Source organism: Wolffia australiana, chromosome 16 (genome assembly GCF_029677425.1).
Source record: "Wolffia australiana isolate 7733 chromosome 16, ASM2967742v1".
In the NCBI taxonomy this organism is placed as follows: domain Eukaryota; kingdom Viridiplantae; phylum Streptophyta; class Magnoliopsida; order Alismatales; family Araceae; genus Wolffia; species Wolffia australiana.
Window position 1 is genome coordinate 8,924,659 of NC_135850.1, and position 19,193 is coordinate 8,943,851.

The following is a 19,193-nucleotide window of genomic DNA, read 5'->3' on the forward strand; positions in this document are numbered from 1 at the left end:
GATCAAGAAAGGCAAGACGAGGCGGTTGGGAATCAAGAAACGATGGGGAAAGGAGGGTGGGCGATCAAGAAAGGCAAGACGAGGCGGTTGGGAATCAAGAAACGATGGGGAAAGGGGGGTGGGCGATCAAGAAATGGTGGAAGGGTGGAAAAAGGTACCAAGAAATGGCTTTCTTGAACTGTAACAACCAAGAACCCTCCAAGAAAGAGGAGTTCTTGACGGATCTGGGGTGTGCTCCCTCGACGGAGCAGATTTCCCCGGTTGATGGCGTGTCGGCGACGCTTCTTGAATCTCCCAAGACCCCCGGAGTAATCTCGACGAAGGCCTCTTTCGATTCTTGATGGCGGCGGCTTCTTGAAACTCTTTCCTCGCACCGGAGTGATCTCGACGGCGCGCTTTAACACGTCTCCCTCGGAGTGATCTCAACGGGAGAGACGTGGGCTCTACCCACGGAGTGATCTCGACGTGGGGTGGGGCTAGCAAACCCCCTACACTACTCTCTACGATAGGGGGGGAGACGAATTGTGAATAAACTTTTCAACAATGACTCCAAGGTGTTCCTTGGGCATGCCATCCCCTTATATAGTGAGGATGGGTGCCAAGTGAACGTGGGAGAGGACGAACCGTCGCGAGACGTGGTTCGGCCTCCCTTACAAATTCAAAATACAAACATAAAAGTAAAAATAGCGAGGCGGGGCCCAACAACATTGGCCCAGTCCACGAATCCAAAAATACAAACACACATGAAAATGAGCATAAGTAAAAAGATAAAAGTTCTTACGCGGGGTACTTAAACCCCGGGTGGCGAGCGTCGGCGCGAGCTGCTCGGCGTGGCTGATGACATCCCGTCGCGTCATCCTCGAGATGGTTCTTCGTCATCGTGCCGTCGTCCTCGAGATGGTCCTCCATTAGGGCCGCCCGAGACCGCACTCCAGCTGCCCCTGTCCGGACGCCGTCGGCGCTTTAAGGCGCGCGCGCTGCGCACGTTCGGGTGTGCTCCGCCGCACTCCGGGCACTCCACGCACTCCGCTCCATGCACTCCGCGCACTTTTCGCTCGCTTCTCGCGCGCGGGTGTTCGCCCACGCTTGACGCTGCGCCCACCACAATCGCACTTAACCAGGGCCGTTCAACGCCCGGAACGTCCAGCCTCATCCTCGTCCAGTGGGCCGCTCAACACCCGGGTTCGCCCAGCCTTGTCACGTTCAGCATTGCCCGCAACCTCTTCATGCACTACGGTGCTGAGGTACGCCTAAACTCTTTGGTGTCGACGTGTTCTCCGTCCAGTGTTTTCTCGAGAAGTTTCCACCGCCGTCGGAATCTGAATTGGTTTGGATTCTCTGCTTCTTCAACCCACCTCTTGAGTGTTTCCTCGTGATGCAAATTCGACGTATTGATTTCGGTGCTTAGGCATTGTCGCGGTGGGGGAAGACAGTACTCCCACCCTCGATAAGGGTCGGAGCTGCACCACCAGATTTTCATTGGTTTTTAAGTCCGGATCCGACCGTAAATTTCTGTGGATTGTTTTATCCCTCACGCCTATCCTACCTCTAGTCCTGTCGTCCCACCCTTCCTCGCATACCCCGTAGTCGTCCTACGTTAAATTGGTATCAGAGCCTAACCTGTTAGCCCAGTCGTTTCCGCCATTGTAGACGTCGACATTCATCATCATCTGTCAGTTCCTTGCATGCATTTGCGTTCCGGCAAACGAGTCGCCGCTCTGATGACAGACCAACCCCAAGACGGTCGTGAGGTGTCCGTCCCTGTCCACGAGTTGTCATCATCCGTACCATCGACCTCTTCTCGAGGAGACATCGATCGTGTATTAGACGCTGTCCATAATGGTTTTCGTGATGTCAATACACGAATTACCAATATGGACAATCATCTAACTAGTTCGATCGATGCGGTGAGCGAACGGACTTATCAACTCGAAAATAGAGGTTTGGATCGACATCGCCGCGATCGCGAGAACCACTATCCCCCAGATCCTAGATCTCAAGATCGTGATAGGAATCATCGCGACATTGATGATCCTATACGACCCGAAGATAGATCCGGAAGACGAAATCAGAATCGTCTCGAGCGAGACGATCCGATTCCTCTGGATATTCGCACTCCGGTTCATGATAGAAATCGTCGCGACGATTACTATCCGCCCGAACCTAGGACCCCAGGTCAGGATAGGAATCGTCCCCCACGGAACGATCCCTATCCACCTGTGGATAGAGCCCCGGTGCATGATGGAAATTGCCCACTATGGGACGACTACCATCCACCGGAGGGGAGGATCCTAGAGCGCGATAGGAATCATCCCCCACGGAATGATCCTTATCCGCCCGATGATAGGTATCACGGATGGAACGGGAATCGTCCGGACAGGAACGATCCTTTTCCACCCGAGGATGTGGTTCCCCATCGCGATCACTGCCGTGTGGATCACGACAACCAATGGCAGCAGATTCAGCGTAGCGTCAAAGTCGATGTTCCATACTATGACGGATCTAGGGACCCTAAAGAGTATCTTGATTGGGAGTCTAAATTGAATAGTTATTTCAAGTGGTACAATATGCTAGAGTGGCAGAAGGTCCAGTACGCCGAGATGAGATTAGGTGGACAAGCCAAGATCTTTTGGGAAAATCTTGAATTTTCGATTTATAACTGTCGTGAGGCACCCATAGATACTTGGCCCCAAATGAAGGACAAACTATGTGAAAAATACGTCCCACTTGCCTATCTTGACAACCTTCTTGACCAATGGCACAAACTGCAGCAGGGTAGGCGGCCTGTCTCCGAGTATATCACTCAATTTGAGGAATTCTATATGAGGTGTTGAGTTGAAGAGAATCCTCGAGTCGTTATTTCTCGTTTTAGGACTGGTCTTAACCCTTATCTAGAGACGGAATTGCTTGTCCGTAAGGCCACGACTCTCGAGCAGGCCAATCAGATTGTAGAAGACCTAGAACTTTGTCAGAACTTATACCATAGTCCCGTGTACAATCGCCCTGCTCTTACAGATTGGTCGCACTTATCTAACCCTTCTTATTCCAATCGTGCGACCCAGCGTAATCCTCCCTTAGCTCTCTCGGAACCACCACCACCCGTTCCTCCCCCTACTCGTACTCCCACCGAACATCGTCCACCTGCTCCGAATCAGTCATCAACTACGCCTAATACTCGTCCCTCACCCTCCCTAGAGTCCACCGCTAGGGCTCCTCCTCAACCCAATTCTGAACAACTCGGTCCTTCCGGCTTGACTTGTTTTAAATGCCAAGGTCGAGGTCATAGAGCTTCCCAATGCCCTTCACGAGCCTTGCACATAGGACAGGAGCCCCTCGATAGTGACCCTACCTTTGATGAGCCACCTATAGATGAGGAGGAGTATAGAGTTGAGAGCTATGTTGTCGATGAATTTGTGCATGATGACGGATTAGTGAGTTTCATTGGTATCACATACTGTCCCCCGTCTCTTCCTCGTCACGACCCATCTACGTCAGTTAGGGGCATTATCCGTTGCAACCTTACTCAGCGTACCACCGATAATTCTGCATTGAGGACATCCATATTTTAGACATATTTTAAAATTGGTGATAAGATGTGTAAAACGATCGTAGATAGTGGTAGTTGTATGATGGAGGACCATCATATAATTGAGCCTTAATAGTAGTGAAAGTGAGAGCAAACCCACTCCTTCTCCATTTCCCCTCCTTGTACGGCAAGACGCGATAGAAACGATACTGCAGGAGGTAATTCACACTGAGGGGGAGCGAGTTGGCCGTTCTTTCCTAGTCCATTGGCAGGGGCGACCATCATCCGACGACACGTGGATCTCCGAGGATGACCTTCGCCGACTCCGACCGGACCTGCTGCCTCCACTTGAAGACCTTGTTGAGCTTTGCTCGCCGGAGTCGAGCTCCTCCCACCCCGGGAGGATGATGAAGGACCATCTCGAGGATGACGCCATGATGATGAAGAACCATCTCGAGGATGATGCGACGGGATGTCATCAGCCACGCCAAGCAGCTCGCGCCGACGCTCGCCACCCGGGGTTAAAGTACCCCACGTAAGAACTTTTATCTTTTTACTTGTGCTCATTTTCATGTGTGTTTGTATTTTTGGATTCGTGGACTGGGCCAATGTTGTTGGGCCCCGTCCTCGTCATTTTTACTTTTTATGTTTGTATTTTGAATTTGTAAGGAGAGGCCGAACCACGTCTCGCGACGGTTCATCCTCTCCCACGTTTACTTGGCACCCATCCTCACTATGAAAGGGGATGGCATGCCCAAGGAACACCATGGAGTCATTGTTGAAAAGTTTATTCACTATTCGTCTCCCCCCTATCGTAGAGAGTAGTGTAGGGGGTTTGGCTAGCCCCACCCCACGTCGAGATCACTACGTGGGTAGAGCCCACGTCTCTCCCGTCGAGATCACTCCGAGGGAGACGTGTTAAAGCGCACCGTCGACATCACTTCGGTGCGAGGAAAGAGTTTCAAGAAGCCGCCGCCATCAAGAATCGAAAGAGGCCTTCGTCGAGATTACTCCGGGGGTCTTGGGAGATTCAAGAAGCATCGCCGACACGCCATCAACCGGGGAAATCTGCTCCGCCGAGGGAGCACACCCCAGATCCATCAAGAACTCCTCTTTCTTGGAGGGTTCTTGGTTGTTACAGTTCAAGAAAGCCATTTCTTGGTACCTTTTTCCACCCTTCCACCATTCCTGATCCATACCCCCCCTTCTCTTCGTTCTTGATCCACCCTACCACCGTTCTTGAACATCCTCCCACATTTCTTGAATTTCCCCTCTTTCCCCTCCCCCACGTTTTCTTGATTCCTTCCCCTCGCCCCGTTTCTTGATTCTACCACGCCCCACCCATTTTCTTGAACTTCTTGATCCATCCCTTCACGTTCTTGAACCCCCCCCCATCTCGTTATTGATCCGCCCCTCCACGTTCTTGAACCCTCCCCATCTCGTTCTTGATCCTTCCCATCACATTCTTGAACCTTCCCATCTCGTTCTTGATCCGTCCCTTCACGTTCTTGACCCCCCCCATCTCGTTCTTGATCCTTCCCATCTCGTTCTTGAACCTTCCCATCTCGTTCTTGATCCTTCCCATCTCGTTCTTGATCCGTCCCATCTCGTTCTTGGTCCTTTCCCCATCTCGTTCTTGACCCTTCCCCATTACCATTCTTGAACCCTCAATTCTCCCACACTTCTTTCCTCTCGATTCTTGGCCCCTCGCCATCGCCTCCCGCTCGACCACCCTTCCACCGTTCATCGCCCGGCGCCCGCGTGAGAGGGTACCCCTCCCGCGCGCCTCTCCACCCGCCGCTGCAGGCGTCCGCGCGCCCTCGCCTACGACCACCGCACGGTGCGTCCGCTCGCTAGTGCGCGCGTCGTGCTCCTCGCGCTGGCCCGTGCACGCGCGCACCAAACACCTCCGCGCATGCCCGTCTGCTGCCACATCCTTTGCCGTGGTCCCAAGGTTGGTTGACTTGATCACCTCCTGCGCTCATCAGTCCGAGGTCCGAGCGATCTCGGCAGAGTCGTCGACCGACACGTTGCCATCTACACCACATCACCTGCTAGAATGAGATTTGACGCCGTGGATTAGCGGGACTTAAGGTTAGTCTCGTCTCCCCTCCGTTTACCAGCATTATTATCTTTTCCAGTCTCGTCTTCCGCTATCGCGTCCTCTGCCATTATTTTCATTACAATTCACGGATAGGATAGCCACCTTCGTCGAGTGTAGGAATTCTTGAGGTTGACGGATATTCTTTGGCCTAGACGCCGAACACTCCAAGGCCGTCATACGCCCCTCATTGTCTAGATGTCTAGTTGATTTTGCGGGTCATTGGGAGTTTGATCTAAGGATCATTCTTCTCTCGTTGACCGGCACGGCCGACACCGTTATCCGTCGATTCCCTCTACTGCTCATCCGCTATTTTCCCGTGCATTGAATTACATCTCAAGTCCTCGCATCATAATTCCTGTGACGTAATACGAGCCGATCAATCCCGGCCGACGTCGTATTACATCATCTTTATCCTCAGATCCTTCTTCTTCTTATTCTCCCAGCTTGCAATCTTCAGTCTGTCGAAACCCTAACCTTTCAAGGATGAGATTTCATCTTCTCAACCCAACATGGGGAAACTTTCTTTCATAAAAAAATAGCGTCTAAGTCCTTTAGGGCAACCCAGCTTCCCTTATATAGGGGGGAAGGTGAGTTTGGCCCATTAAGCCAAAACAAATATAAACTAAAACTTAAAATAGCTAACCTGTTGACTCCGACAAGACGAAAATGACTCACGGAATCAACAGACGATAGGGGGAGGGGGAGGGATCCTGACAGGATGAGCCTCCCTCCCTTACACTAGACTGTGACGAGTCAGGAAAACGACGAACGACGATAACTAAAACAAAACGACGAGTAAAGAAAGACATAAAGATACGATACGATGTCCATTACCCGGAATACTTGAATCCGGGCGTGCGTACCGATGCCTTGGCTTGTCGGGCGGGCTGAACGCGGATGGCTTGCGCTGTCGAGGGCGGCGATGACGTCTCCAAAGATGTATACGATGCTGGAGCAGGTGCTGTCGGGGACGACAATGACGACTCCGATGGCGTGTCCGGGGCTGCGCCGTCATACGGCCCACGAGTCCATCCTTTCCCCGCGGCTCGAAGCCCTGTCGTGGCGCCTTGGTGTAACGTGGGTCTCTGAGCTGATGGAGGACCATCCGCACCTATCCTCACTATATAAGGGGATAGCATGCCCAAGGAACATTTGAGTCATTTGTTGAAAAGAAATCCAACTTATGTCTCCACTATCGTAGAGAGTAGAGAGGCCCGGCTAGCCTCGCCCACGTCGAGACCACTCCATGGTTAGAGCCCTTGTCATCACGTCAAGATCACTCCGTGACGACGTGTCCAAGCGTTCCGTCGAGATTACTCCAGGACGAGTAAAGAATTCAAGACGTCGTCGCCGCCTGGAGCTGAAGAAGCTTTCGTTGAGATCACTCCGAAGGTGCCCGAGGCCGCCGGTCTGACGCCGACGCTCGCCTTCCATAGGATTCACAAGATCCTACCCAAGGTCCCCAAGAATCATCCAAGAAACCATCATCTTGAAGGTTTCTTGGGGGCGGTTACAGCTCAAGAAGCCCTTTCTTGGGCTCGAGATTCGACCCACCGCCGCCGTCACCTCTGCCTCCGTCGCCCTCCACCGCCGCCGACCTCCGCTCTCGCAAGCGCCTGTTCGCTCGCACGCCCGCCAACAAGCCCGCGCGCTGCTCGCGCTGTGAGCGCCGCGCGTCGCGCGCCGCGCTTACGCGCGCTCACTCACCGCGAGTCGCGCGCCGCAGCCGTCCGTGCGCGCGCCCGTGGCTGCTTTTGCCCGCGAGCCGCCCACGCCAGCGAGCCGTCCGCGCCCGCGCGCTGCCTGCGCCCGCGCGCCGCCCGCGCCCGTGCTCCTGATGACCACAAATATGTCATATAATAATCCAGTAAGTGACGTTAATCAAATCATTATTTGCATATATTATTTCCATATTTACCATTCAATTCATGATTTTTACTAACCCAACTTGATTCAGAGAATCAAGTGGATTGGATCTTATTTTTCACTTAAATGAGTACAGATTTAGAGGAAGTCCAACAAAGAGGGCACTTACTTGGGCCGATTTTATCCACAAAGACGAAGGCCGATTTCATCCACAAGACGAAGGCTGATTTCTTAAAAACGGAAGATCACTTACTTGGGCAAGCCCTAAAGGCCCAAAAAGGCCAAAGAAGCCCAAGAAGCTTAAGAAGCTCAAGAGAGGAAACCTATACATGCTCTTTCAAAGAGCCATTTTCAGTTGTCCAGAAATTCTGTCCAAACAGGCTAGGGCTTGGAGAGAGGAGTTCTGCAAACCCTCCAAGAGCTGATGAGCATTGGAGCTGGGAGAGAAGCAAGCTGAGGCATAGCTAGAGCAAGACGATCATCATCTCGCTAGAAGGTGTGACACCAGGTGGTGTGATTGTTCCAGCTTCTGTTGTTGTCTTCTTCTCCCTTCTAAGACAATTGAAGTTGGGATTGGAAAGTACTGAGTAGTGTTTTCCAATTGTTCCAAACCAAATTGTTCCCTTTTCTAGGTTAATCTCAAGTTTATCTGTTCAAAATTGTTCTCTGCAATCTGTTCCTGATCAATTTCATCCTCACTTCGGTGTTTTTTTGGTTGATTGCCACCTTTGTGCAAGCTTTGCCAATCCTGCGCCCATCCAAGGCTGCACACAGCCAAGGCTGCGCGCAGCAAGGCCACATGCAGCAGAAGAGCAACAACAGCCAAGGCTGCACGCAGCCAAGGCCGCGCGTAGCAAGGCTGCGCACAGCCAAGGTCGCACACAGCCTAGGCCGCACGCAGCAAGGCTGCGCACAGCCAAGGCGCACGCAGCTTAGGCAGCGCGCAGTAAGGCCGCACGCAGCAAGGGCCGCGCGCAGACAAAGCCATGCGCGCAGAAGCCGCGCGCAGCCGAACCTGCACGCTGAGATTCCCTGCGCGCAGCCAAGTAGCGCGCAGAGAATTGCCGCGCGCAGCCAAGCTGCGTGCAGGGAACTGCTCTTGCTCAACTTTACAGGCATAGGACTGTAACTAAGCTGAGAAATTTATTGTTCCTTCTGAAGATTAGAGTTTCTAAATCTAATCTTCTGAATAAATTCTTTAAATTTATCTATTGAAGATCACTCTACTCACTTCTTGATTATTCCTATATAAACTTTTGACTGCACTAAGTTGAGATTCTACACACACCTTGCTGTAGAATCATATTACTTTAGTCTATGATTTGATTGTTAGAATACATTATCTGAATTTTACAACATAAATTAAAATTGAAAGAGGAACATTACCTGATTACTTGCTCCCTGTGGTTCAACACCTTACTCGCCCTAAGGCTGCGAGGTTAACTTTTGTTGTTGTTTAGCTCAAACCCTCACACGACTGATCAATAAATAACCAGTAAAAATACCCCTAAATTTTAGCCTATCAACTGGCGCCGTTGCCGGGGAGCACGGTATTACAATAGTAATTCTATTTTCTTTTCAAGTTATTATTGACTCTTTTTCCTAAAGCTGCAGGATTAAAATTCCTCAGCTTATTGTCTTTCTAACAGTCTTTTTAAGTCTATGGTAGTGACAAGATCCAAAGCTGGTGGGCGAATTGCACAGAACGCTACGTGTGCGAGGGACTCCGCTCCAGAATCTACAGTCACCCAACAAGATAACTAGCAGCCAAACATGACAGAAGAAGGACGTCAACAGCATGACAGAAGACGAACCATGCTGGACAGATCAACACCCTCAGGAAGCTTGAGGCAAACAGATGTGAACCTAAATATAGGTGAGGGTATCATGTTCAGGTATGACAATGCATTAATAAAGTCTCTACTTGAATTTAATGGACATTCTGCACAAACCCCCTAGAATTTTTAGATGATTTCCATATTAGGTGTTCTTCACAAAACATGCCAGGATTATCTACAGAGATTTTAAAAATGAAGTATTTTCCTCTAACTCTAAAAGATAAAGCTTTATCTTGGTATCGTAATTTAGGAATCACCTTCAATTCTTGGGATGAGATGCAGGGGAGGTTTCTGCATAAACTTTACCCTCTCTCTAAAACACATTTTTATAGAATAGAAATCCACAATTTCCACCCCCACGAAGGCGAAGCTTTTAGTGAAGCCTGGGAGAGATTCAATGACCTGATGAGGAAATGTCCTCATCATGGAATTGAAAACTGTCAAATTTCATGAAAAATAAGGTGAATTTAGCCACCGGTGGAACCTTATATACCGCATATGAAGATGAAGTCTTTAATATTTTGGATAGAGTTGTAGAGACTAATTTGCAGGAGATTGGAGCAAATCCAAACGGGAGAAATGTGCAGCCAAAGAGAGCAGGAGTGCTGTAGGGCAATGCTAAGGAGGCGGAGCTGCATGCAGGCCTCAAGGAGACTAACCAGAAATTGGAGGAGCTCACCTCTACATTGAGAAACGTTTTCCTTAATAACTCTCCAATCATAAAAGCTAAAATCTGCTCTCTCTGTTTCAGTAGAGATAATGAAGATGGAGCTTGCCAGTCCATGGAGGAAGAAGTGAAGGCTTTCAACCAACAACAGCAACCGTGGACTGGACAAAAGAAGACAAATTTACAAAGTGGAGAGGGCTTTAACCAAGGCAGCAAACCTCCATTTCCATCTCAATTTCAGTAGAAACAGCAATTTCAGCCTAGACCCCAGCAATCTTACCAGGTTCCATCCCAAAACCAGCCAGATTTTTCTGCACTAACCCCTGTTATTTCAGATATGATAGAAAAGCAGAATCAGAAGTTGAGGGCAGAAAGGGAGATGCGAATGCAGGTGATGATGGAGTTTCAAACGAGGCAAATGCTGGAATCTCAGGAGCAAACCAGAAGGTTGCTGGAGAGCCTCAGACCTGGAACTGCTGAACCTCAAGGTAAGAACTTAGAACATAACTGTCAAACTAGTAGATTCCCTACTCAACCGATGATTAATCCGTGCAATTTACTCCACGTAGAACATTCTGTTCATGAAGAGATAAATAAGGAAGATCTTGAAGTTCTAGCAATCTCAAAATTGAGAAGCGGGAAAGAACTTCAGGATCCTTATCAGAATTCTTCAAAGAATTCAAAGAGGGAAAATGAGCAAGGTAGTGAAGAGGGGGAAACTTCCTATGAGAAGGAACCTCTACCTTCCACTCTTGATCAAGAAGTTCCTTACCCCTCTGCTCTAAATAGGAAGAAACCCGTCTATGACTATGAAACTAGGTTGTTAGAAAACTTCAAACAGGCCACCATGACTATGACTGTAGAAGACATGCTTAAGTGTGCTACGTCCTTGAAGAAATATCTTAAGGATTCCTGCACTAGAAAACCTAGAGAAGTGGTAAAGCTTTCAGAAAATGCCTCTAGCATTCTGAATGTTATCCCTATCAAGATGAGGGATCCAGGAGCTCCGTTCATTACATGTGAAATCGGAGGGAAAACCTTTTCCAAAGTTTTATTAGATACCGGAGCTAGCATAAGCATCATTCCTACAACTTTATACGAGGAATATGGATTTGGGGAAATAGAGGAAATACATATGGACTTACTCCTAGCTTATGGCACTGTTAGGCAACCCGAAGGAAGGTTGACAGATGTCATGATTACTGTAGAAAATTGTGAAATTCCTGTAGATTTCATAGTGACTGATGTCAAAATATCAGGGAATATTAGTTTAGCCCCTATCATTCTAGGGAGGCCATTCTTAGTAACGGCAAGGACAATCATGTATTGGGAGAAGGGGACTGTAGAATTTAAGATTGGGAAGGAAAGAGTACAAATTGATATATCAAAAATGGTGAGGTGTCCCTTAGGGAGCAATGAAGAACTAAAACTTTGTACAGAGGATGAAGGAGAAGTTGCGGTGATGAAGGAATATTTATCGCGTGTAGAAGAGAGAAAGTTAGAAGATGAAATTACTGACACTCCTTCGGTCGAAGTTTACCTGTTATCATATCTTCATCACTTACCCAAAAACAAGAAGATGACCTACTCAAGGTACTCAGAGATCATAAGAAGGCCTTAGGGTGGACATTTGATGACATACGAGGTATTCCATCCTCGATTTGTGAACATAGGATATTCTTGGAGGAGGAATCTAGACCTTGTAGAGAGCATCAAAGGAGGCTCAACCCTTACATGAGTGAAGTCCTTGAGAAGGAAATACTAAAATGGTTAAATGCTGGAATCATATATGCCATATCCGATAGTAGATGGGTGAGTCCCATTCACATGGTACTGAAGAAGTCCGGAGTGACTGTAGAAGTGAACGAAAAGGGAGAGGAAGTGCAGAAACGGTTAACCACAAGATGGAGAGTATGCATCGACTATAGGAAACTTAACAAAGCCACCAAGAAGGATCATTACCCACTACCCTTCATGGACCAAATCTTGGAAAAACTATCCGGGCAGCAATTCTTTTGTTTTCTTGATGGATATTCAGGATACAACCAAGTGAACATTCATCCTGAAGATCAAGAGAAGACGACCTTCACCAGTCCTGTGGGGACATACGCCTTTAGGCGTATGCCTTTCGGGTTATGTAATGCCCCCGCCACATTCCAAAGATGCATGAACGCCTTATTCTCCGATCTAGTGGGATAATGTTTAGAAATCTTCATGGATGATTTTTCCATTTTTGGATCCACATATGAGAACTGCCTCCTAAATCTCACCAAAGTATTAAAGAGATGCATTGAATCCAACCTCGTACTAAGTTGGGAAAAATCTCATTTCATGGTGTAGGAGGGAGTGGTGCTGGGTCACATGGTAAGCAACCGTGGGCTGGAAGTGGACAAGGCCAAGATCGAAATCATCCAGGACCTTCCACCTCCAACCAACCTAAAAACCCTTAGAGGTTTTCTTGGCCATGCTGGTTTCTATAGACGCTTCATTTTGGAATTTGCTAAAATTTCTAAACCCCTTACTAATCTTTTATCGTCTAAGAATAATGAATTTGAACTAACACTAGAAGCTAAGACTGCATTTTATACTTTGAAAGAAGCATTAGTGAATGCGCCTATATTGCAAGGGCCTGATTGGACCCTTCCTTTTGAATTGATGTGTGACGCTTCTGATTATGCTGTAGGAGTAGTGTTAGGCCAAAGAATAGATAAGAAACCAGTGGTCATGTACTATGCCAGCAGAACTTTAGTAGATGCAGAATTGAACTACACGACTATGGAGAAGGAATTGCTGGCAATCATATTTGCGTTAGAAAAGTTTAGATCTTACTTATTAGGTAGTAAAATTACTGTTTTTTCTGGTCATGCAGCCATTAGATATTTATTAGCAAGGAAGGAGGCTAAGCCTAGGTTGATTAGATGGGTTCTCTTATTGCAGGAATTTGATTTAGAAATCAAGGACAAGAAAGGATGTGAAAATGTGGTCGCTGATCACCTATCTAGAATATATGGCACCCCACCTAAGCTAATCAATGATGAATTTCCTGATGAATATGTTCTAACAACAAACGGAACATCGGTTCCTTGGTTTGCACATATTGTCAATTTTCTTGTTTCAGGAAAAATTCCTACAGGTTGGACGTCCTATGAAAGAAAGAAGCTTTTGAAGGACAGCAGATTTTACTTTCGGGAAGACCCAGAATTATTCCACCAAGGGCTAGATCAAATATTGAGGCGGTGCATACCTGAAGGTGAGCAAAGGAGTATCTTGGAGTTCTGCCATGCATAACCAGGAGGAGGACACTACTCGGCTAAGGTAATAGCTCACAAAATCGTAGAATCGGGATTTTTCTGGCCTACTTTATTTCAAGATGCACCAAAGTTTTATAATAATTGTCTAGCTTGGCAAGCCTCGATTAATATCAATAAGAGAGATCGTATGCCCTTACAACCGATCCTAGAGGTAGAGATTTTTGATTTATGGGGAATAGACTTTATGGGACCCTTTCCAAACTCTCATGGATATGAATACATTCTGGTGGCTGTCGATTATGTGTCCAAATGGGTAGAAGCCATCCCCACAAAGACAAATGATAGCAAAGTAGTGACCAATTTCATAGAAAAAAATATTTGCTATCGATATGGATGCCCAAGAGCTATAATTAGTGATGGAGGTTCTCATTTCACCAATTACAATTTTAGAACTCTCCTAAAGAAATTCGGTGTCCATCATCGAGTCACTACCATGAGAGTTAATGGTCAAGCTAATGGTCCTCAAGCTAATGGTCAAGTTGAATTGTGCAATAGAGAGGTCAAGAAAATCCTAAGGAAGATAGTGCGTCCTGATGGGAAGGATTGGCCTAGGAAACTAGACGAGGCATTATGGGCCTATAGGACAGCCTACAAAACCCCTTTAGGAATGTCCCCATTTCGACTAATTTTTGGGAAAGCCTGTCACCTACCCTTAGAATTAGAACACAAGGCACTATGGGCAGGTAGGAAACTCAATTTGGCTTTAGATCAAGCAGGCAACCAAAGAATCCTTCAATTGCATGAGTTGGAAGAACTCCGGAATGAAGCCTATGAGAATTCAAAAATCTATAAAGCCAAAATGAAGACATTTCATGATAAAAGTTTATGGAGAAGGGTATTTGTAGAGAACCAAAAAGTTTGGCTTGACAATTCGAGGTTAAAACTATTTCCGGGCAAGTTGAAAACTAGGTGGGATGGTCCATTCGTTGTACAAGAAGTCTATGAAAATGGAGCAGTCATGATTTTAGATCCTCAAACTCAAAAACGCTTCACAGTGAATGGACAATGACTAAAGCCATATTTACAGCATGAGGATTTACAAGGACCCATTAACATCGCTTTAGAAAAGCTTCCTAATGATAGTAGCAAGATCTAAGAATTCAGTTAATTTATGTTTTCCTGTTTTCTTTTTCTTGCGTTTTGTTTTGTTTTTTGTTTTCTTCGTCAAGTTGCAGCATCGCCCATTCAAGCCCACAACCACCACAATATGGATAAGACAAGTCGCCAATGGCAGATCTCCAATCCTTGGTTTGCTTTTTCTTACTAGCTTTCTTCACTTCTTGTTTCAGTTTACTTCCCATCATGTAGGAACATGCCATTTTTTACCGGGGGGGGGAGTCTCATGAAAATTGTTTTCGTCATCAATGAAATTTTTTTCATTTTTGTTTGCACCCGGTGCCCGCTCTCGCCTGGCCCGCACGGCCACCGCGCCCCGCCGTCTGGCGCATGCGCAGTCCCTGCGCGCTCGCCCACCGCCCAGCGCCCACGCTCACCTCTGGTGCCTGCTCGTGCTCCAATCTGCCGGACGTCTGTGTGTGCGCGCTCCACCCTCACGACACACAACCGTGCGCGATCATCCACCTACTGCCCGTGTGTTCCCTCGTCCACACGCCTCCTCCTCGTGGTTCCGCCTGTTGATCCTTCTTCGTCTTTTGGCGACCTGAACATCTTACTGTGCAATGGACTTTTGTCAACAAGGTACCTATTTGACTCCTCTCCATAATTACCAGTATTATTACTTACTGCTGTGCCGTCTTCCCCTATCGCGTCCTCTATCAGGTTTATACGATCCCGTCAATAGGATAGCCACCTTTGTCGAGATGTAGGACTTTCCTTGTAGTAGAGGATTATTCGCCGATTCTTAGACGTCGTGCACCTTTGGGCTGTTAAATGCCCCTTACACTTTAGACGTCGTAGTTGGTCCCTAGGGTCATTAGGAGTCTAATCAGATCAATATCTCCTCTTGGTGGACGACGATTTTCATCATCCCTCTCTTTGAATCGTCTTATTTGCTCATTGTGGGAATTTCTCAATCTGCATTCATCTTTCATTAATTATGCACTCAATCTTCCTCGCCCTGTCACATAATACGAGCCGTCCGATCGCGGCACGCCCTTCGTATTACATCAAAGAGTTTGTGCAGGAAATAAATGAGAGCTTCATGCCGCACAACACAGCATCGATTACGAGGGGAGAGCAGGAAAACCTCAAGATGACGGGCAATCCGAGGGAATATGTGGGCCAATTCGAGTCCATAATCCGGAGGATAACCGACATGTCTGAGGCGGACAAGCTCTACCGCTTCGCCAAGGGCCTTCCCTAGTGGCTCCAGACCGAGCTGGAGAGGAGACAGTGCAGAGACCTAAACTCAGGCTACAAAGTCATGTAAGGAATGGAACTCCGACCCTCAAGACCCGCCAAAATAGAGGATAGACCCGCGAGAGGTTACAAGCTATGTCAGGAGCGCACTGAGACACCAGCAACGCCAAGCAGTCAGAGCCTAAAGAGAAAATTTGAGCAGGGCCACGGCAAGGGTCGAGACAAGGGCAAGAGCCAGACATTGTGGAAGCAGAGTCCAAGTGACGGGGGCAACAAGCTGACTTGTTTGCTTGTAGAGGACCCCATTTTATGAGGGATTGCCCAAGAGGGACGGTAGTGGCCACCAACGTGAATGCAATGGTCGTGTCGCCGCCCCAATCAGATGTTCCTAGGGGAAGTAGTACGGTGACTGATGTAATACGACCTGCCGGGATCGGTCGGTTCGTATTACGCCACAGAAATTACGATGAACTGGTTTGTGGAATGCAAGTCGGTGAATGAAAATAATGAATGAGCAATATAGGTACCAACGGATAAAGGTGCAAACCACGCCGATCAGTGAGAGGAGAGTGATAGTAAAATCAAACTCCCAATGACCCGCGGGACCGACTAGACGACTACGTGATGAGGGGCTTCTGACGGCCCTGGAGTGTTCGACATCTAAGACAATGGTTATCCTATCAACCACAAGTAATCTCGATGTGGGTGAGGCTAGCCAAACCTCCGACCCTACGCTCTACGATAGGGGAGACACAATTTGATAACTCTTCAACAAATGACTCAAAGGTTCTCTTGGGCATGCTATCCCCTTATATAGTGAGGATAGGTGCTAAGTGAACGTGGGGGGAGGACGAACCGTCGCGAGACGTGGTTTGGCCTCTCCTTACAATTTGAAAATAAAACTGATGTATAAAATTAAAGGACGAGGATGAGGACGAGGCCCAACACCGGCCCAGTCCATGAAATCCAAAAACACAAAAAAAATAGAAACAAAAGAAAGTAAGATAAGGATGCTTACGCGGGGTACTTAAACCCCGGGTGGCGAGCATTGGCGCGAGCAGCTCGGTAAGGCTGATGTCGTCTGGTCATGATGCCTCTGGGATAGTCCCCCATCAATTCATGAGCCCGAAGGGCATCACACAAAATTCAGATTATCCATAGCGAGTCACGCACGCCGTCTTCGATTCATCTTCCTACTTGATCCGCACTTGGTGGTACCCGCTCTTCAAGTCCATCTGTGCGAAGTAGCAAGCCTCGCCGAGTCTGTCAAATAACTCTTCAGCATTCGGTACAGGATATTTATTTTTCAATGTTACCTTATTCAATGCTCGGTAGTCCACGCAAAGTCGGAGCGATCCATCTTTCTTCTTCTGGAAGAGAACTGGAGCGCCGAAGGGGGCCTTGGACGGCCGGATGAGCTTGCTCTCCAGTAGTTCTTAGAGCTGCTTCCTCAGCTCCTCCAGGTAAGCGGGGGGCATCTTGTAGGGTGCCCGTAGGGGCACGTGTTCCGGGGAGCAATTTGATCTCGTGGTCCACATCCCGCCTGGGTGGCAACTTCGCGGGGATTTGAGCGGGCATCACCCCAGCAAACTTCACCAGTACGTCCGCAATTGGCCCCGATAGTCCACACGCGGCTGCACCAGGGTTGTTGTGATGCCGAGGACGCCAACATATCATCGATGAACGCATCACCACGGTCAACCAAAGTCAACACGCCTGCTATGGACCATGGTCAACCAGAGTCAATGGAAGTCAACCCGCTACGGTCAACCGGAGTCAACACTAAAGCCGACACACCACAACCGCCAACTAGCACGTCTCCACCCGCGCACGTCTCTACGCGCGTCATGACACGATGCCAAAGGCAGATCCACAACTGCCCTTTGGCGTGACACGACGCACGTCTTTACTTTCTCATCAATTTCTCTTTCCTCCAAGGCCTATAGAAAGGCCATTGTTTTCAAGAAACTCTTAGGCAGTCATAATTTCAAGAATTGAGTTTTGTTTAACTCTTCTTGGAGGACTACCCAACCTCCCTACTCCTCTAAACCCTAGCCGTCACCATCGCCGTCGCCGCCACTACCGCCGCCACCACCTCGCGACGTCGGCCTCCCGTCCCCTCTCCTTCCTCTTTCGCCATCCTCTCTCCCTCTCCTATTCTCTCTCTTTCCCCTCTCTCTTCCGCCCTCTCTCTCTCTCTCGCCTAGGCCGCCCAGCCAAGCCGCCCAGGCCGCCCCAGCCAAGGCTGCCAGGCCGTCAAGATTACTCCAAGACGAGTAAAGAATCCAAGAAGTCGTCACCGTCTGGAGCTGAAGAAACCTTCATTGAGATCACTCCGAGGGAGTCCAAGGCTGCAGGTTCGTCGTCAATGATTGCCTTCCGCGGGGTTATTCAAAGATCCCACCAAGGTTCCCAAGATAGCCCAAGAAACCATCTTCTTGAAGGTTTCTTGGGTGGTTACAGCTCAAGAAGACCCATCCTTGGATCCCAGATCCGCCCTGTCGTCGACATCGCCTCCGTCGTCGCCATCGTCTCCGCCACCATCGCCCTCCACCGTCACCAACCTTGGATCCTGTCAGCGTCCGTGCGCCTGTGCGCCCTCACGAGTCCGCGCGCTGCTCACGCCTGCACTCCAACTGCGCCCTCACGCCGCCCGCTCCCACGCACCGCCCGCGCTCGCGCGCCACTCTACCGAAATTTACAACCCTTGATAGGATAGCCACTTCGTCGAGTGATAGGATTTAACTTGTGGTTGAAAGGGTGATTGTTGACTTAGACACCGAACATCCTAGGGCCGTCAAACGCCCCTCTCATCTTAGACGTCTAGTTGGTCACTAGGGTCATTGGGAATTTGATTTTGGGAACAATATCTCACCATTGAATGTCGTGGATTTATTTCTCTACCCGTGAACAGCCATCATTGCTCATTCCAGGTTTTCTTCGTTGTGCATACATTCATATAAATCTTGAACCTGTCCATCTATCCCTGTGACGTAATACGAGACGACCGATCCCGACAGGTCGTATTACATCACGAATGCTCCTGTTACGTTTTCTTATCTGATGAACAATACTTTTCAGGATTATATCGATGATTTCATTGTTGTGTACTTGGATGATATTCTCGTATACATCCAGAGCTTGGATGACCATGTGAGGCACCAGAGGAAGATGATGGCCAAGCTGAAGGAGCATGAGCTCTACCTCAACCCGAAAAAGTTCGAGTTCGCTTTGCAAGAGATTGAGTTTCTTGGACACCTAGACGGGAAGGGAAGTCTGCGCATGGATCCCCCAAAGGTGAAGGCCATCAGGAACTGGACGGAGCCAAAGGGAGTTGGTGGCGTGGACGCCATCGCATCGACAACGGACGCGCTGCCACCATTTGCCGAAGTCAAAGTCTCCACCACAGACACACCGTGATAGTCAACCGACGTCAACACCTCCGCCACAGACACGCTGCAACCGTCTTCGCTACGCACATCTCTAGGCACGCACGCTCCTTCGCACATCATGACACGTCGCCAATGGCAGATCAACAACTGCCCCTTGGTGTGACACCAAG

The 19,193-nt window shown here is 48.6% G+C and overlaps 1 non-coding gene across 1 annotated transcript; it reads right to left on the reverse strand.

Annotated features, from left to right (window-relative positions):
* Positions 1–9,656: 9,656 nt before the first annotated feature.
* LOC144714087 (small nucleolar RNA R71) lies at positions 9,657–9,765 on the reverse strand. Its single transcript, XR_013584241.1, has one exon. It is a non-coding gene; the product is annotated as a small nucleolar RNA R71 (small nucleolar RNA).
* Positions 9,766–19,193: the final 9,428 nt, after the last annotated feature.